Source organism: Arachis stenosperma, chromosome 1 (genome assembly GCF_014773155.1).
Source record: "Arachis stenosperma cultivar V10309 chromosome 1, arast.V10309.gnm1.PFL2, whole genome shotgun sequence".
NCBI classification, from domain to species: domain Eukaryota; kingdom Viridiplantae; phylum Streptophyta; class Magnoliopsida; order Fabales; family Fabaceae; genus Arachis; species Arachis stenosperma.
Window position 1 is genome coordinate 41,893,377 of NC_080377.1, and position 21,733 is coordinate 41,915,109.

Consider the following 21,733-nt stretch of genomic DNA (forward strand, 5'->3'; position numbering starts at 1 on the left):
TCCACTAATTGGATTAATGAAGGCTAGAGTGAATGGCTATCAACTAGCAATCAATTGGACACTAGAGACTCAAGAAATCCTAAGTTACCTTCTCAAGCCAAGAACATAGAATTATACTCTAACATCCTCTCAAGCATTTCATCAAACACTTGGAGGGTAATGAAAGAAAGCATTTTTATTTGTAAGAATAAAAGGGATCAACAACTAACAATTACAAAGAATTAACAAAACAACAATCAACATCATCACAATCACATGAATTATCTCAAATTGCATTATTAAAGGAAAACAAAAGAACAAAAATATCTCAATTACAAAACCTAGGAACAAAATAAGAGAAATTACAACAAGAAGATAGGGATAGAAGAAAGAACCAAAGTGTAGCAATCATCAATTGAAGGTAGAAGTAGAAGGAGACTTGAATTAAACCTAGAACTATGAGATCCTAATCTAACCCTAATTCCTAATCCTAATTCTAGAGAGAAGTGAGAGCTTCTCTCTCTAAAAACTACTTCTAACTACTAAACTATGACTAATGATTAAAAGTATGAAAAGTATCTTGATTCCCCTTCAATACTTGACTTAAATAGCCTCAGAAATGAGTTGGATTGGGCCCACAAGGCTTCTAAAACCGCTGGGGACGATTTCATTAAAGTGGGCCACGGACAGAATCGGCGCGCGCGCGCAAAGTGCGCGTGCGCGCCCCTGAACGCGAAGCAACATATGGCAAAATTTATATCATTTCGAAGCCCCGGATGTTAGCTTTCCAACCCAACTAGAACCGCATCATTTGGACCTCTGTAGCTCAAGTTATGGTCAATTAAGTGCGAAGAGGTCAAGCTTGACAGCTTTTTGGTTCCATCATTTCTTCATGAGTTCTCCAACTTTACATGCTTTTTCTTCATTCCCTTGATCCAATCTTTGCCTCCTAAATCTGAAATCACTTAACAAACATATCAAGGCATCTAATGGAATCAAGGTAAATTACATTTAGCTATTTTAAGACCTAAAAAGCATGTTTTCACTCTTAAGCACAATTAAAGGAGAATATACAAAACCATGCTATTTCAATGGATAAATGAGGGTAAAAGGTTATAAAATCCCCTAAAATCAATACAAGATAAACCATCAAAATGGGTTTTGTCAACCTCCCCACACTTAAACCAAGCATGTCCTCATGCTTAAGCCAAGAGAGAAACAAGGGGTATCAACATTTATTCCATGTAAATGAGCTATATGCAACCTAAACTATATGCAACTAAAATGCAAAATGGTTTTACCTACTTGGTTAAAAATAAATCAATCTTCCAAGTCATACATGCACAAGTAGGGTCAAGATCATATAACGATTCATGAATCCTACCAATTCGAATATCAAAATGAAGTTCAAGTAGACTTACGAGAAGAACGCTCATGAAAGCCGGGAATCAAGGAATTGAACATCGAACCCTCACCGGGGGTGTTTGCACTCTAGTCGCTCGGTGTTTGGGGTTGATTCTCTCAATTCTCCCCTAATCATGCTTTCCAAGATTTGTTTATCTTCTAACAATCAACAATTATTCAATGCATGCATACATGTATCATGAGGTCTTTTCTTTAGGTTGTAATGGGGCTAGGGTCAAGGTAGGATCATATATGGCTAGTGGACTTAGGATTTGAATCTTTGATTAACTTAAACTTTTCCACCTAACCTATATAATGACCTATACAATTAAGTACTAATCTAACTACTGATGAGCGGATATTTTGTACGCTTTTTGGGGGTAATTTCATGTAGATTTTAGCATGTTTCAGTTAGTTTTTAGTAAAATAATATTAGTTTTTAGGCAAAAATCATATTTCTGGGCTTTACTATGAGTTTGTGTGTTTTTCTGTGATTTCAGGTATTTTCTGGCTGAAATTGAGGGAGCTGAGCAAAAATCTGACTTAGGCTGAAAAAGGACTGCTGATGCTGTTGGATCCTGACCTCCCTGCACTCAAAATGGATTTTCTGGAGCCACAGGAGTCCAATTGGCGCGCTCTCAACGGCGTTGGAAAGTAGACATCCAGGGCTTTCCAGCAATATATAATAGTCCATACTTTGCGCAAGGATAGACGACGTAACTTGGCGTTGAACGCCAAGTACATGCTGCTGTCTGGAGTTAAACGCCAGAAAAACGTCATGATTCGGAGTTGAACGCCCAAAACACGTCATAACCTGGAGTTTGACGCCAGGAAAGGCCTTTACACGTGGAAAGCTTTAGTCTCAGCCCCAGCACACACCAAGTGGGCCCCAGAAGTGGATTTCTGCACCAATTATCTTAGTTTATTCATTTTTCTGTAAACCTAGGTTACTAGTTTACTATTTAAACAACTTTTACAGACTTATCTTGTACCTCATGACATTTTCAGATCTGAATTACATACTTTTGACGGCATGAGTCTCTAAACTCCATTGTTGGGGGTGAGGAGCTCTGCAGCGTCTCGATGATTTAATACAATTCCTTTGTTTTCCATTCAAACACGCTTGTTCTTATCTAAGATGTTTATTCGCGCCTAACTGTGAAGAAGGTGATGATCCGTGACACTCATCACCTTCCTCAATCCATGAACGTGTGCCTGACAACCACCTCCGTTCTACATCAGAATGAATGAATATCTCTTAGATTCCCCAACAGAATCTTCGTGGTATAAGCTAGATAGATGGCGGCATTCATGAGAATCCGGAAAGTCTAAACCTTGTCTGTGGTATTCAGAGTAGGATTCCAGGATTGAATGACTGTGACGTGCTTCAAACTTGCAACCTGCTGGGCGTTAGTGACAGACGCAAAAGAGGGATTCTATTCCAGTAGGAAGCGGGAACCAACCGGTGATTGGCCGTACTGTGACAGAGTGCGTGAGCATTAGCTTTCACTGCGAGGATGGGAAGTAGCCATTGACAACGGTGACACCCTACAAAGAGCTTGCCATGGATAGACCTTGCGTGTGAGAAGAGGATCTCAAGGAAGAGTTGAAGTTCAAAGGACAAAGCATCTCCAAAACTCCAACAGATTCCACAATCCTTTATAAACAAGTAACTCTATTGTTCAAGTAATCCAAACAATTTTCTTTCTTCTCCTGACTAAGACAAATAAAATAAATATTGATTGCTTCAAGCCAATAATCTCCGTGGGATCGACCCTTACTCACGTAAGGTATTACTTGGACGACCCAGTGCACTTGCTGGTTAGTTGTGCGAATCACAAATTCGTGCACCAAGTTTTTGGTGCCGTTGCCGGGGATTATTGAGTTTGGACAATTGAAGGCTTATTTTATTTCTTAGATTAGGAATAATTTATTTTTATTTTTATTTTTATTTTTTATTATTATAGAGTCATTAAATCAATATTGATAGGATAGTTTCTTTTCAAAAAAAATTTCTTTTCAAAATTTATTATTTTTCTCTTAATTAATTGCTAAATTTTCGTGAGTTTTAGTGTCTTGTTCTAAGTTTGGTGTCAATTGCATATCTCATATTTCTCTTTAAAATTTTCGACTTGTGACTTTTGTTCTTCATTAATCTTCAAGTTGTTCTTGCTTATTTTTCTTGTTTGATCTTGAGTTTTTCTTGCTTTATGTCTTTTCTTGTTTCACTTGTGTTGCTTTTAAAGCACTAATTGGAATATCTGCATCAAGTGTCATATTTATTCCCAATTGGCTAAAGCATTGGTTTATATTCTTGATGAGGGAGCACCAGTACTTTTGAAAATCTTTTTCAAAAATAATTTTTCTTAATTTAATCTTGTGCCAAACTTTAAGTTTGGTGTTTTCTTGTTAATCTTTCTTTAATTTTCGAAAACTTGTCTTGATTTTCTAAAAATTTTAAGTTTGGTGTTCTTTCTTGTGTTCTTGGTGTTCTTGTGAATCTTCAAAGTGTTCTTGAGTTTTTCTTGTGTCTTGATCTTAAAATTTTTAAGTTTGGTGTTCCTTGGTGTTTTCCCTCCAAAAATTTTCGAAAATAAGGAGCATTAGATCTAAAAATTTTAAATCTTGTGTCTTTTGTGTGTTTTTCTCTTTCATCATAAAATTCAAAATTCAAAAAAATTTTATTTTCTAACTAATTTTGAACTATTTTTTTCGAAATTTTTATATAAAAATTCAATTTTCAATTTCAAAATATTTTCGCTTTCTTTTATTTATTTCATTTTTATTTTGATTAAAAAAAAATTATTTTTACAAAATATTTTCAAAATATTTTTATATATATTCCTTTTTTTTATTATTTATTTTATTTATTCCACAACTATAAAATAAATAATTATCAACATATAAATTATCCCTTGTGATCTAGTATGGAAGCAAGTGGGAATGAACAGTCCAAGAGGACTCTGGGGTCATATGCTAAACCCACTACTGCTTCATATGGGAGTAGTATCTGTATACCCTCCATTGGAGTTAGTAGCTTTGAGCTGAATCCTCAGCTCATTATCATGGTGCAGCAAAACTGCCAGTATTCTGGTCTTCCACATGAAGAACCTACAGAGTTTCTGGCACAATTTCTGCAAATTGCTGATACAGTACATGATAAAGAAGTAGATCAGGATATCTACAGACTATTACTGTTTCCATTTGCTGTAAAAGATCAAGCTAAGAGGTGGTTAAATAACCAACCTAAGAACAGCATAAAAACATGGAAACAGCTGTCAGAAAAATTTCTGAATCACTATTTCCCTCCGAAACGGATGACACAGCTAAGGCTAAGCATCCAAGGCTTTAAACAAGGAGATAATGAATCCCTTTATGATGCCTGGGAGAGATACAGAGGGATGCTAAGAAAATGCCCCTCTGAAATGTTTTCAGAATGGGTGCAATTAGACATCTTCTACTATGGGCTTACAGAGAAAGCTCAGATTTCTCTAGACCACTCAGCTGGTGGATCTATACACATGAGAAAAACAATTGAAGAAGCTCAAGAGCTTATTGATACAGTTGCCAGAAATCAACATCTATACTTAAGCAATGAATCTTTCATGAAAGAAGAAGCTAAAACAGTAACTGCAGAACTCAGTCCAGTGGATCAGGCTAATGAATTCAATCAGCAATTGGACTTTCTAACTCAATAGCTAGCCGAATTCAAGGAAATATTACAGGAAACAAGAATGGCTAATAGGAACATGGAGGTACAATTAAAGCAGACAGAAAAACAACTGTCAAGACAAATAACAGAAGAATGTCAAGCAGTTCAATTAAGAAGTGGGAAAACATTAAATACCTCACTTCAAAGCAGCAGGAAACCAAGAAATGAACAAGTGGATACTCAAAATCCTCCTGAAGACAGTCCGAGCCCAGAAAGGGACAAAGCTGGCGTTCAAACGCCAGTAACAAACAAGGAAGGGGCGTCTAACGCCACTCCAGCTCCCACCACTGGCATTCAAATACCAGTGGGGAATCAGTCACATACAAGTGCTGATAACAACCCTTCTAAAAAGGCTTCCCAACCCACTTCTGTAGGTAATAAACCTGCAGCAACTAAGGTTGAGGAATACAAAGCCAAAATGCCTTATCCTCAAAAACTCCGCCAAGCGGAACAGGATAAGCAATTTGCCCGCTTTGCAGACTACCTCAGGACTCTTGAAATAAGGATTCCGTTTGCAGAAGCACTTGAGCAAATACCCTCTTATGCTAAGTTCATGAAAGAGATCTTAAGTCATAAGAAGGATTGGAGGGAAACTGAAAAAGTTTACCTCACTGAAGAATGCAGTGCAGTCATTCTGAAAAGCTTACCTGAGAAGCTTAAAGATCCTGGGAGCTTTATGATACCATGCACATTAGAGGGCACTTGCACCAAGCAAGCTTTATGTGATCTTGGAGCAAGTATCAACCTAATGCCTGCATCTACTATCAGAAAGCTTGGTTTAACTGAAGAAATCAAACCAACCAGGATATGTCTTCAACTTGCTGATGGCTCCATTAAATACCCATCAGGCGTGATTGAGGACATGATAGTCAAGGTTGGGCCATTTGCCTTTCCTACTGACTTTGTGGTGCTGGAAATGGAGGAGCACAAGAGTGCAACTCTCATTCTAGGAAGACCTTTCCTAGCAACTGGCCGAACCCTCATTGATGTCCAAAAAGGGGAAGTAACCTTGAGAGTCAATGAGGAAGAGTTCAAGCTGAATGTTGTTAAAGCCATGCAACATCCAGACACCCCAAATGACTGCATGAGTGTTGATATAATTGACTCTCTGGTAAGAGAGGTCAATATGGCTGAGAGTCTCGACTCAGAGCTAGAGGAATTTAGACTCAATGCTTTCGAAAATGCCAAAATTTACAAAGAGAAAGCAAAAAGATGGTATGATAAGAAATTGTCATCCAGAGTCTTTGAGCCGGGGCAAAAAGTTCTGCTATTCAATTCTAGGCTCAAATTATTCCCTGGGGAATTAAAATCCCGGTGGAGAGATCCATATGTCATTACAAACGTATCACCATATGGATACATAGAGCTTCAGGATAATGACTCTAACAAAAAGTTCATTGTTAATGGACAAAGAGTCAAACATTATCTTGAAAGCAATTTTGAGCAAGAATGCTCAAAACTAAGACTTGATTAAAGCTCAGTCCAGCTAATGACATTAAAGAAGCGCTTGCTGGGAGGCAACCCAGCCAATCACAAAATTTAATTTTATTCGTATTAATTAATTAGTTATTTCTTTACAGGTTTGAGTCCAAGTATCTTCAAAAGTGAAATAGCAATTGGTTGAAGTCACAGAGTTACAGGGAAATTTGGAAGCTCACTGGCATGAAAAAGCCAGTAAGAAATACTTTGGGCGTTAAACGCCCAAAAGAAGCTCCTACTGGGCGTTTAACGCCAGTAAAGGTAGCCACCTGGGCGTTAAACGCCAGAAAGGAGCATCTTCTGGGCGTTAAACGCCAGAAAGATGCACCTTCTGGGCGTTTAACGCCAGTTTGCTAGCATCCTGGGCGTTTAACGCCAGGATGGTGGGGAGGAGGTAAAATTCGTTTTCCTTTACAATTTTTCTAAATTTTTAAGTTTCAATTCATGATTTCTTGCATAAACATGTTTCAAAATATCATCCTTCAAAATCAAATTGGTTTTCTAAGAACCCTAATTTCTAAAATCCCTTTTTCAAAAATATCAAATGTATCTTAATTTATAAACACAAATCTTTTTCCAATCCAATTCTTTTTCAAATATTTTTAATATCTTTTTCAACTCATCTTATCTTTTTATGAAAATACCTCTCCTTCTACTCCTCTCCTTTCCTTTCTTTTGCTTGAGGACAAGCAAACCTCTAAGTTTGGTGTGATTTGCCATGATCACTGAGCTAAAACTCATTAAGATCATGGCACCTAAGAGAACAGGAAGAGCAAGGATGTGAACTTAAGGGAGCTGAAGCATCAGACATTAATTCTTGAAGGCATCCCACAGACTAAAGGAACATCCACTTCCCAAAATACAGGTTGCTGAGTTCCAATTTTTTCTGCTTCAACTCTGTGATAATTATTCCTTTTAGAAATTGACCTTAGAAGTTAGATATTTAGTAGTAATTAGTATATCTATTTTGATTTTATTTCCAATTAAGCTATAATTTATTTTTCTCATCATCACTAGGCATGAATAAAGTAGTAGATTTTTAGAATAAAGAAGTAATCTATATTTTTTGAGTTCTTAATAATAAAATTTATAATTAATTATATGTGGTGGCAATACTTTTTGTTCTCTGAATGAATGCTTGAACAGTGCATAAATTGTACTTTGAATTTGATGAATATTGGCTCCTGAAAGGATGAGGAACATGAAAAATATTATTGATGATCTGAAAAATCATGAAATTGATTCTTGAAGCAAGAAAAAGCAGTTCCCAAAAAAAAAAAAAAAAAAAAAAAACACAAGCCATGAGCACTAGCCAAGAGTAAAAAGGATCCAAGGCTTTGAGCATCAATGGATAGGAGGGCCCAAGGAAATAAAATCCAGGCCTAAGCGGCTAAAACAAGCTGTCCCTAACCATGTGCTTGTGTCATGAAGGTCCAAGTGAAAAGCTTGAGACTGAGTGGTTAAAGTCGTGATCCAAAGCAAAAGAGTGTGCTTAAGAGCTCTGGACACCACTGACTGGGGACTCTAGCAAAGCTGAGTCATAATCTGAAAAGGTTCACCCAGTTATGTGTCTGTGGCATTTATGTATCCGGTGGTAATACTGGAAGACAAAGTGCTTAGGGCCACGGCCAAGACTCATAAAATAACTGTGTTCAAGAATCAACATACTACACTAGGAGAGTCAATAATACTATCTGAATTCTGAGTTCCTAAGGATGCCAATCATTCTGAAAATTTAAAGATACAGGGAGATGCCAAAACTGTTCAGAGGCAAAAAGCTACAAGCCCCGCTCATCTAATAAGAATCTGAGCTTCATTTAAAACTCAAGAATATTATTACTTCTTTATTTCTGTTAAAACCTATTTTATTTATCTAGTTGCTTGAGGACAAGCAACAGTTTAAGTTTGGTGTTGTGATGAGCGGATATTTTGTACGCTTTTTGGGGGTAATTTCATGTAGATTTTAGCATGTTTTAGTTAGTTTTTAGTAAAATAATATTAGTTTTTAGGCAAAAATCATATTTCTGGGCTTTACTATGAGTTTGTGTATTTTTCTGTGATTTCAGGTATTTTCTGGCTGAAATTGAGGGAGCTGAGCAAAAATCTGACTTAGGCTGAAAAAGGACTGCTGATGCTGTTGGATCCTGACCTCCCTGCACTCAAAATGGATTTTCTGGAGCCACAGGAGTCCAATTGGCGCGCTCTCAACGGCGTTGGAAAGTAGACATCCAGGGCTTTCCAGCAATATATAATAGTCCATACTTTGCGCAAGGATAGACGACGTAACTTGGCGTTGAACGCCAAGTACATGCTGCTGTCTGGAGTTAAACGCCAGAAAAACGTCATGATTCGGAGTTGAACGCCCAAAACACGTCATAACCTGGAGTTTGACGCCAGGAAAGGCCTTTACACGTGGAAAGCTTTAGTCTCAGCCCCAGCACACACCAAGTGGGCCCCAGAAGTGGATTTCTGCACCAATTATCTTAGTTTATTCATTTTTCTGTAAACCTAGGTTACTAGTTTACTATTTAAACAACTTTTACAGACTTATCTTGTACCTCATGACATTTTCAGATCTGAATTACATACTTTTGACGGCATGAGTCTCTAAACTCCATTGTTGGGGGTGAGGAGCTCTGCAGCGTCTCGATGATTTAATACAATTCCTTTGTTTTCCATTCAAACACGCTTGTTCTTATCTAAGATGTTTATTCGCGCCTAACTGTGAAGAAGGTGATGATCCGTGACACTCATCACCTTCCTCAATCCATGAACGTGTGCCTGACAACCACCTCCGTTCTACATCAGAATGAATGAATATCTCTTAGATTCCCCAACAGAATCTTCGTGGTATAAGCTAGATAGATGGCGGCATTCATGAGAATCCGGAAAGTCTAAACCTTGTCTGTGGTATTCAGAGTAGGATTCCAGGATTGAATGACTGTGACGTGCTTCAAACTTGCAACCTGCTGGGCGTTAGTGACAGACGCAAAAGAGGGATTCTATTCCAGTAGGAAGCGGGAACCAACCGGTGATTGGCCGTACTGTGACAGAGTGCGTGAGCATTAGCTTTCACTGCGAGGATGGGAAGTAGCCATTGACAACGGTGACACCCTACAAAGAGCTTGCCATGGATAGACCTTGCGTGTGAGAAGAGGATCTCAAGGAAGAGTTGAAGTTCAAAGGACAAAGCATCTCCAAAACTCCAACAGATTCCACAATCCTTTATAAACAAGTAACTCTATTGTTCAAGTAATCCAAACAATTTTCTTTCTTCTCCTGACTAAGACAAATAAAATAAATATTGATTGCTTCAAGCCAATAATCTCCGTGGGATCGACCCTTACTCACGTAAGGTATTACTTGGACGACCCAGTGCACTTGCTGGTTAGTTGTGCGAATCACAAATTCGTGCACCAACTACCCATTCCTCACTTTTTCACATACTCATGCATTTTCTTTTCATTTCACAATACTCATGCATTGATTCTTATTGAGCTTCACTTTAGGGCATTTTGTCCCCTTTATTGCTCTTCTTTTTTCTTTCTTTTTCTATATACATTTTTTTTCTTTTCTTTTCTTTTTTTTCTTTTTCACTTTTATTTCTTTTTCTTTTCATTTTTCTATATACAAGAGCATCAATGCATAAGGTTTTACATTTGATCAATACATGAGTATGTACCCAATTCCCAATATTTACACTAATAATACAAAACTACCCTTTTATTCACCCAATGTTCCAAGGTTCCCACACTTGAATGATACTCACACACACTAGCCTAAGCCAATCAAAGATCCAAATTAAGGACATTTATTGTTTTTCACTTTAAGGCTTGTAATGTGCTAAATTAAGAACAAAGTGGGTTAATCGTAGGCTCAAAATTGGTTACAATGGAGAGTAAAAGGTAGGCAATTTGGGTAAGTGAGCTAATGAAATGATGGCCTCACTCATATAAATGCATGAATACACAAAATAATGGACATAAAGAATCAAACAAATCAAAGATTACATTCATAGAAAGAGAATAATGCACACAAGAAGGAAAAAAAATAAGTGGTTATAAGATGTAACCACACAATTAGGCTCAAAACTCACATGCTTGTGTTCTTAGCTCAAAAACCATGTTCCAAAATGCATTCTTTCAAGCAAGTTCCACAAATTTTCTTTTTCAAATTGGTAGGGTGCCCTAAAACAGTTTCTTGGAAAGAAAATCATCACCATAACCAAGTAGTCCTAATAAGAAAGAAGTGGTAAAAAAAATATGTACAAATTCTAACTAACATGCAACCTATCATGCAATGCAATAGCTAATCTAACAAAGAAAAATAAAAATTTGGTGTTGAAAAGGAAATTGGTACCCATGGAGATCGGTCGGACGACCTCCCCACACTTGAAGATTGCACCGTCCTCGGTGCATGCAAAGAAGAGCAGGGTGGACGGGTTGCTACAATTGATGAGCTCCTTCAAAAGGTTGTGCGGATGACTTGTTTATTGCCCCTTTTGAAAGCTTTTCCTTTCTCCCTCCTTGGTGGCCAACCTAAAAGGATAGAAAAGGAAAGGAATATTAGGCCTATGACAAAGATATCAAAGCAAATAGAACATAGGAGGGGGTTAATGCCAAGTAGGAGTATGGTCCTCTACTACATGGTAGCTACAACATGTAGAGGAGGAAATAATAAGAGAAAATGGCATATCAATGATACTTGATGCAAGAGTAAGGTTAAAGCATGGAGAGTATATTGAGCATCAAGATCAAATAAGAATTGATACAAACAAGATTAGTGATACGAATGAAAAGAAAAAAAACAAAGGGTAATGAATTAGGAAGGACTAAAGCACTAATCTTGTGTGTTGACAAATATTACAATTAATGTAACAAGTCATGAAGCACCAAAACAAATGCAAGAAATTCTCAACAATTGAGTGAGAGAGTTCAACACCATTATTAAAATGAGAAATTTAGAAAATAAAATGAGAACAAATTATAGAAACAAAATTAAAATGCAAAGAATAAAAGTATGCAAATGTAATAGACAAAAGGAAATGGAAGAAGAGAAAATTTTTTTTTATATTTTTTTAATTTTTTTTATATTTTTAATTAATATTTTTTTTCTTAGTATTTTATTTATTTATTTATTTATTTATTATTATATATTATTTTTTATTATTAAAATCTTTTTTTTTATATTAAAAGAGAAGAGAAAAAAAATCTTTCAAGAGAGGAAGAAGAAATAAATGAGAAAGAAAGAAGAAGAGAAGAGGAAAGAAGGAGAAAGGAGGAAGGAGAAAAGCAGGGAGCAAATCCGCGCGCGCTTACACGTGGATGAGGTTGGGACAATCCGCGCGCGCGCGCACAGCGCGCTCACGCGTGGATGCAGCAGGGACGATCTGTGCGCGCGCGCATACGCGTGGATGAGCTTGTGCTCCCAGCACAATGCTGGCACAACGCGCGCACAACTCTCTGGTTTTTGTACCAGAAGTTGCAGAAGTGCAATGTGCGCGCGCACGCACAGCGTGCTAGCGCGCCGATGGCCGTTTTTTTTTTTTTTTTTGCTAAAAAGACAGAAAAAAAATGCCCAAGAGCTCCCTATAATGTCCAAAACTCTTCTTTATTCAATCAAATATCAAACAATTCACAAAAAATGCAATTTGATTTTAGGATTTATTCATCTACTACTAATGAATACAACATACTAACAACCAATCTTTACTAACAAATCAATATGAAATGAAAATCTACCTACAATGGCAACTCAAATCACTTATTAAACAAAACTAAAAGAGAATGGAAAGAGGTTACCATGGTGGGGTGTCTCCCACCTAGCACTTTTAGTTTAAGTCCTTAAGTTGGACATTTTGAGGGGCTCATTGTCATGGTGGCTTATGTTTGTACTCATCCTTGAATCTCCAAGGATCTTTGCTTCTCAATTGGTTGACAGAATTTCCAACCATCTTCACCAAACTTGGGTGAGGTTCTCCCCAAGATATGAGCTCCCAAAATTGGTCTTCATGTTGTGATCCGGAATCCCATATCTTATTTTCACACCCATCTTCTAGTTGATCATCATGATTCAACTTGGGTGGTAGGCATATAGAATTCTCCTTTATGCACCAAATTCTCCTTCTAGACCCATACAATTTAGCATTCCTCCAACCATAGTATTTATGCCTTGAGGGTTTAACCTTAATGAGCCTAACATTCTCTTTCCAACCATTACACCACTCCCTCTTACTCTTAACTCCACAAAGAGCTCTAAGTTGACCATCATTTTCAATCAACCCATATTCAAGTGAGAAAGTGAAGCTTAGGGATAGAAATTTTACCCACTTGAATGTTATGTTAGGTGATGGTGGCTTAGGAAGAGGGACCTCCCCACACTTAGCCATTGCGATGTCTACGCTCTTGTGCTCTTCCCTTGTAACTTCCACCTCTTGACAACTTATATCAACCTCAACCTCTTCCTCTTGGTAGCTTCCTTCCAATTTAATATTTTCTTCGTGGCTTACCAAGGGTATGGGAGGTGAGGTATCTTCCTCCTTACCCTCTATGTCAAGCTCAATGGGAGAGGATTCAATTGTGGATAGGAACTCATCAATAATTGAGTCCATCTCTTGATCAACCTCTTCAAAGTCTTCAACCATGATATGCTTTGGAGGTTGCGCACCCTCCTCAACATCAATGTCAAGCTTCTTGGAAGAGGTTTCCATGATGCTGCATTCCCATGGACTCTCAACGTCTCCTAAATCTTCGACCACTTCTTCCTTTTCTTCAATAACCATAGGCTCCTCCAATTGCTCTAATACAAAATAGCCTCCCTCATTTTCCACCGGGTTTTCCAATCTCTCCTTCATGCTATGATTTTCAATGGATTCTTCACATGTGGCCACGGAAGCACCTTGAGTGTTCAAAAATTTGTAGGCTAAGGTAGACATTATCTTGGTCAAGTTAGTCACAAACTCTAGGGTGTTCCTTTGCATATCCGCTTGTCCTTGAAGTAGCAATGTGAGAGAGTCATCTATTGGGACTTGGGATGGATAAGAGGGTTCATTATTTTGGAGAGAGGGTTTATAATAGGAAGGTGGTTCTTCTTGGTAAGGGTATGGAGATGGTGTGCATTGAGGTGGTTCTTGAGAGTAATTGTGTTGGAATGGTGGTGGTTCCATGTATGGTTCATATGGCTCATAAGGTGGTGGGTATGGTGGATAAGGATTGGGGTCATATGGAGGGTTTTGGTGATATGGGGCTTGTGAGCAAGGTGGTTCAAAATCATGTTGAGTGGGTAGTTCATAGGCAGGTGGTAGTGGTTGTTGACAATCACAATAGGGGTTACCACATCCATTAGATTGATATGCATTAAGATAAGAGTTATACCCATAAGGAGTTGGAGGTTGTTGCCAAGAAGGTTGATCAATCCCTTGAGGCTCTTCCCATCTTTGGTTGTGCCCAAATCCTTGATGCATATTACCATTGTAGTTCCCATTTCTTACAACATAATTTGAGCCAAACTCATAGCCAAAGTGAGGATGAGAATTCATAATAGTAAAGAAAACAAAAATTAACAAAGATAAGCAACGAAGTCCTAAACCTAACAAAAACTAACAAACAAGCAAAAGACAAACATATTCACAATATTCACATATGTACAATAACCAATAACACAACACCATTTTGATGATTGGATTTTTGACGGTTTAGAATTTCACAAATGAAATCTCGTTGCAAGTATAGCTTCTAAACCAACACAATCCTTTCATACAAAAATTTGGTTGTCACTAAGTGCAAACCCCTAAAATTAATAACCGAAGTATTTAAACCTCGGGTCGTCTCTCAAAGGACTTGCAGGGTAGTGTTCTTGTTATTGGTTACGGACTTGTTGATTTTGGGGTTTTAGATGAGAAACATGAATAGTAAATGGTAAGAAAACTTTATTAACAAAATGGTCTTGGCAAGATTTGGTTGTCAAGGGTCTTCATCATTATCACTAGCCACAAGTATGGTAGTTGCAAGGATTAATCCCACTTAGTCATCCTTAAATCAATTAACAAAGGAAAGTCAAGTGAGTTATATCAATCCTAGTCCATAAGTCCTAGCTTTCCACTAATTGGATTAATGAAGGCTAGAGTGAATGGCTATCAACTAGCAATCAATTGGACACTAGAGACTCAAGAAATCCTAAGTTACCTTCTCAAGCCAGGAACATAGAATTATACTCTAACATCCTCTCAAGCATTTCATCAAACACTTGGAGGGTAATGAAAGAAAGCATTTTTATTTGTAAGAATAAAAGGGATCAACAACTAACAATTACAAAGAATTAACAAAACAACAATCAACATCATCACAATCACATGAATTATCTCAAATTGCATTATTAAAGGAAAACAAAAGAACAAAAATATCTCAATTACAAAACCTAGGAACAAAATAAGAGAAATTACAACAAGAGGATAGGGATAGAAGGAAGAACCAAAGTGTAGCAATCATCAATTGAAGGTAGAAGTAGAAGGAGACTTGAATTAAACCTAGAACTATGAGATCCTAATCTAACCCTAATTCCTAATCCTAATTCTAGAGAGAAGTGAGAGCTTCTCTCTCTAAAAACTACTTCTAACTACTAAACTATGACTAATGATTAAAAGTATGAAAAGTATCTTGATTCCCCTTCAATACTTGACTTAAATAGCATCAGAAATGAGTTGGATTGGGCCCACAAGGCTCCTAAAACCGCTGGGGACGATTTCATTAAAGTGGGCCACGGACAGAATCGGCGCGCGCGCGCAAAGTGCGCGTGCGCGCCCCTGAACGCGAAGCAACATATGGCAAAATTTATATCATTTCGAAGCCCCGGATGTTAGCTTTCCAATCCAACTGAAACCGCATCATTTGGACCTCTGTAGCTCAAGTTATGGTCAATTAAGTGCGAAGAGGTCAAGCTTGACAGCTTTTTGGTTCCATCATTTCTTCATGAGTTCTCCAACTTTACATGCTTTTTCTTCATTCCCTTGATCCAATCTTTGCTTCCTAAATCTGAAATCACTTAACAAACATATCAAGGCATCTAATGGAATCAAGGTAAATTACATTTAGCTATTTTAAGACCTAAAAAGCATGTTTTCATTCTTAAGCACAATTAAAGGAGAATATACAAAACCATGCTATTTCAATGGATAAATGAGGGTAAAAGGTTATAAAATCCCCTAAAATCAATACAAGATAAACCATCAAAATGGGGTTTGTCAGTCCCCCAATCCCCTTCCTTCTGCTCTTCACTATCACCCTCTTCTTCTAACCTTCGCCGCGACAATTACCACTGTTGGAGGACACCCACCCCTCTTCCCCTTCCTCTTCTCACTCTTCTCCAATCCCCTTTCAGCTTCTCACTCTTCTTCATTTTACCAGGCAGACAGAACATAGCAAAAGGTAGAAGCAAGAAATTAAATTAACAACAATATAGTCATCACCTCTTCCCCTTCGCACCTCCTCACTCTCTCTTTCCTCAGCACCATCACCACTGCCACCATAGCCATTCATTACTCACAACACTTTTTTTCCACCAACAACAATAGTTCCAAAATAAATTAACAACAACATTCACAAAATAAATCAATACAAAATTCAGATTAAACAATAATTCAATAATCATCAACTACAATTTCAGTTTTCAGATCTAAAAACAGCAAAACAACAGAAATTAAAAAATTTAAAAATCACAGAAGCAGGATTTGGTAAAAAAATAAAATTGAAGTAGAAAATGACGATTTTATAACGTTTTGTAACGTTGAGGATAATTTTAATAATAAAAAAAGGTCAGGGACGATTTTGATTTTAGCCTCAGACCTTAGGGACGAAAACAGTACTTAACCCCTCGTTTATACGGTAAACGAGATACATGTATTTTTTTTAAAAAAAATTGAAAATAATAAAAATTATTAATAATATCAATAATCCAAACTTTTAACATACAATTAGTACATAAAAAGGTTGGTAGATGAGATTAAAATTGATATCTTTGATCAATCAATACAAAAAAAGAGTACAAAAAAAATTTAAGATTAAATTGTGATCGAATTGGATTGATTTAAATTTTAAAAATAAAAATGAGAGATAACCATTTAAATTATCTTCCCACTGTCCCCATCAACCTGTCCTGATAATTGGCAAACAATTATTTTTATTTTTAAAATTTAAATCAATCCAATTCGATCATAATTTAATTTTAAATTTTTTATTTACTCTTTTTGAATACTAATTGATTAAATATATTCATTTTAATCTCATCTACCAATTTTTTTATGTACTGATTGCATGTTAAAAGTTCGGATAATTATATTATTAATAATTTTTATTATTTTCAATTTTTTTTAAAATACATATATCTTATTTACAGTGTAAACGAGATATACACGTATCGCATTTACCTATCTTATCTCGTTTACACTGTAAACGAAATAAGAGAAGAGTATTTATTTCGATAAATATTTTTAAATTATTTATTTTGTTAATTATTATATTTATTTAATTTATAAAAATAAAAAATCCGTTGGATCCATCGAGCTGCATCCACCTAGTGGGTATTGTTATGATGACTTTAAGAAATGATTGACACTATTATACCATTATCGCTAATAATTTAAGTCTCAAGTGAAAATTGGCAGGAAAATAATACTTTAGTTTTTTAATTATAATTTTACAATTTGTAATTCAGTAATTATATTTTGTGGCTTATGATTAAAATTCATAATTATTATAAAAGTTTGTGATTTCTATTTTATGATATAAAAACCTCATTATATTAAATGTTATTTTTATTTGTTCTATTTCTCTTATATACTTTTTTTTTACTTATATTTTTCATCATAATAGATAAAAAGAAAATATATATTAAATATTAATTGATATTAATTTTATTAAAATTTAAAGCAAACATTTTTCTACTTAACTATCTAAACATAATTTATATTAAATGTTCTAAACTTTAAACTACATTTATTAAAATATTTTCTATTTATGAAATCTGTTATCTGTAATTCCAAAGAACTAATATTTAATAAACCCTAACTAGACAAGCATCTTGAATTTATAAATAACACATCTTCTTAGCAGGGTTCCTACTAAATGAGAGAGATAATCTTATTAAAAACTGGAGTTACCTAGCAGATCTGTTTAATTTCATGAAGAAAAGTGGGGACAAGATATCAACTAAAACACAGCAAAATACATCAGCTGACGAGAAGTAAGTCAGGCAGTAATAACAAAGCAATTCAATCTCATAAATGTGGCAACCAAATTAAAACAACCACAATATGAACACAAGCGTGCGGCCCTAATCCCAAGTAATAAGGAAAAATATTAAGTCACAACCAAATATACCAACAGACCACAAAAACTGAACAATGCCAAAGCAAGCTTACAAGTTGCATCCGTTTAATAAATAATTTAAACCAAACAAGAAGATACTATTTCAATTTGCAAAGCTAATTTTGCAGTCAAGGAGTCCATATCTGTTTGTGGATCATTGTACATGTGTTCTAGCAATAACAGCAATAGATCATAGATCCACATAAATTTTTCAGTTAAAGTAATATAAATTATTAAATGTAAACATATCAGAATATGCAAGAATTCTAGGGTAGAATGTAGATGGGTGAAACAGGTCAAGTAATACTTACCTCTACTATCATGAAAATAGCACTAAGGAGATGCACAAAGTATAATATATAACACCCTACCACACAGAATTTTACGCCTAGGACGTAAATCAAAGGTGACGAGGCACTACAACCTCTAAAAATAAAAATACATAAATAGATATATATGAAGAATGGTTTAACTAGGAGCCTTGGAAGAAAGGATGATCAAAACAAGACTGAAAACGTGTCACACTTGAAAAGCGATTAGATAGAAGACTTATACAGAAAATCAAAGAGACAAGTATATAAACAGAGTTTTGAAATATAGATACATAAGTAAGCTCTAAACTCGACCTCCGAAGCAAAGGCCGGCTAGAATATATATATACATATATATAACCCCAAAGAATACCCCACTGCAAGCTACAACCTATTTCTCCAAGTCAACTTTTAGGAGGGACAAAACATAAAATGTATAAGGTGGAGAATCTATTGCATATATAAATATAAACAAAAATACAAACACCGAGTCCCAAGATAGTTCTTCGCTTCCAAGAGTCTCCAGAATGTTCAGTGCAGTGCTTCGCGTCCTGCATTTAAAAACAACAATATATGTATGGAATGAAAACCAAAGGTTTTCAGCATGATAAAGGTGACCGCATAGTTAATATAAAATGTCCCAGGAAAGCCAAAGGCAATTCTAGAACTCCGACACCTAGATTTAAACTTAAAGGAAATAAACTAAACCATAAATTTGGTAAAACTTTCTAAGGTATCAAAGTCTCAAATCTAACTCTATTTCTACAATTCACTTTCTGTCTCATTAAACTTTAACCCTACAATTCACTTTCCGTCTCTTCCAATCTAACTGTAATTCAATCCTTCATTTTCCATTTCCTCTATTCCTCCGAAACCCTAGTGAAAAAGTCCTCAGCGTCACCTCCGCTAGCATAAGGAATCTCTCAGTTGCAAACACATACAATACACTCAAAGAAAGTACAAATATAGATAGCAGATACAACAAGTAAAATAAGTAACAAATAAGCAAAGATAAAACAGTTAAGCAAACCAAAACAATACACACTAAAGCAAAACATACAAATGCACATGATGTATGCCTGTCCTACTCGTCGTGGGCTCACGTATCGGTTACTTTGCCAGAACCCGACACACTCGGTAGCTAACCCAGATATTATCTCTCTGACATGCCTCCACACTCTTGCGATATAGTTCCCGTCACGTTCTCGGGATATAGTGTCCGCCACACTCATTGGATATAGTGGCCGTCGCATTTTCCGGGATAAAGTGTTTCCACACTCTTGGGATATAGCGTCTACTACGCTCTTGGGGTATAGTGTTCACCACACTCATGGGATATAATGTCTGACACACTTTCCAAGGTAAAGTGCTCCTACACTCTTGGGATATAGTGTCTGTTACACTCTTGGGATATAGTGCCCGGCACACTCATGGGATATAGTGCCCGACAAACTTTACAAATAGAGAGAAAATAATGCAAAAAAAAAAAAAAAATAGAACAGAACATGCATTCATACTTCACATTCATTATCATTGTCCTCATAATCAAATTCAATCTTTCTTCTTTCTTAACTTGTACTCAGAGTAGGTGGACAACACCACTGCCTCTTACCTGGTCACATATATCTCAATCATAGTCACTTTCACTCTCAACTTCATTCACAATATCATTCTAATTCATATATCGTCTAATTGTAAGTCATCACTACATTCATCATCTTAATCAATCTCCTCTCACTCAACGTCACCAACACTTCATTATTCTGTTATCATTTCACGACTCCTTCCCGACATCCCCTCAACTCATTTAAAAGACACATCCTCATTCTAAGGTTTAAAGGCTCACTAACGGACCTTAAACAAGTATAAAAGATGTTTGGAAAACTAGAGGTTTGGTTCAATATTAAAAAATATCACATTTGGCCAAAATAGGGGTTCCGTGTATGCGAGATTTCAAAACAGTGGGAAATTCTCGCGTCGCGTATACCACTTGCGTACGCGAGCGCCCAAATTTGCAGGTCCGCATACGCAAAACACCTGAGCAGAGCCCAAGTTCCGCGTGCATGCACGTTCGCATATGCAACCACCCCTTTTTTCCTCAAAAGCTGCTAAGTTTGCAGAAAAACATATTTTTGCACCAAACTTCAATTGCGCATAACTTTTTCGTTTTAAATGAGTTTCCCTCCGTTCTTCGAACGGCATAAACTTCACGAACCCAATTTTTCATTCAAAATAATTTTTACAAAATTTGGGAGTCCGGAAGCCAAGTTATGACCCACCGAAGTTGGTAAAAAATCAGCTTTTACCCAAAAACCAAAACCTCTAGTTTTACCAAAATTCTCAACTTCAAAACCAACTATTTCACAACCAATTTAATACCAAATATCTCTAATCAAGTTCACATACCATCCAATCACTTCACAACTATACCAACCCCTAAGCTCTTCAACCAAGTCAACAACTCCACCCATAGTTTTTCATAAATTTTATTCAAACATTAACTTCAAATCAATTATCCACATTCCATCAAATTGCACAATACCAACATAAACTAATCAATTAAATTGCACAACATCTCAATTTTTACCCAACTTACCGAGAATTACCTTATTACAGCCTCTGGTCCAATTTCACACTAATCATCATCATATTTTATTATTCCACCAAATTTACACACGCATATCCAAACTCAAATCAATTGCACACATATACACATTTATTCACTAATCACATCAACAACCAAATTGAATCCAAACTTATTCTATGGTACATTAGCCTAAGTTTTCACGTGATATTAAACATTAACTACGAGAAGGCAAAACTCACTACAAGAATTTAACAGATTAGCGACAGATTTTTGCGAGAAAATTTTTTTGTCACTAATTCATCACTAACTAGCGAGAAATTAGCGATGCACTAACGACAAACTTAATAAATGGTCACAAAATATCCAAACTTGAGAATAACGACTAATTAGCGAGAGATTTACGAGTAAGTTTGTTTCTCGCAAATTGAGTTCTGAAGCTAAAATAAGAGCGAGAAAAATTTTCTCACTAATTTGTCACAAAATAATTAGCGAGTGATAATGTTCTAGCAAATCAGTCACTTGGGGTTTGAATCGAATAAAAGTAAAGTAGCGAGAGATATTATTGTCACTATTCCATCACAAGTGTTTGATATACAATTAGCGAGAAACAATTCACACACTAGTTCATCGCTAAATAAACTTTGTGGGAAAAGGCTAATTAGTGAGGAACAATGTTACTAGCTAATCTGTCACAAAAACTTGAAATGAATTTTGTGATTGACAATTTCTTAGCTAATTCGTCACAAAAGTTTTTATTTTTAGCGAACAACTAGTTTCTCGCTAATTTGTCGCATAATATTGTAAAATTCAAAATTAGGGTAGCGACAGAAAACATTCGTCGCTAACTCGTCACAACGGATAAATCATTCAGCTAGGGAAGTGTTCCTTGCTAATTAGTCGC

The 21,733-nt window shown here is 36.1% G+C and overlaps 1 pseudogene; it reads right to left on the reverse strand.

The window, feature by feature from the left end:
- LOC130978585 (vacuolar protein sorting-associated protein 54, chloroplastic-like) overlaps positions 1 to 21,733 on the reverse strand; it is a 110,357-nt pseudogene that overhangs the window by 8,908 nt on the left and 79,716 nt on the right.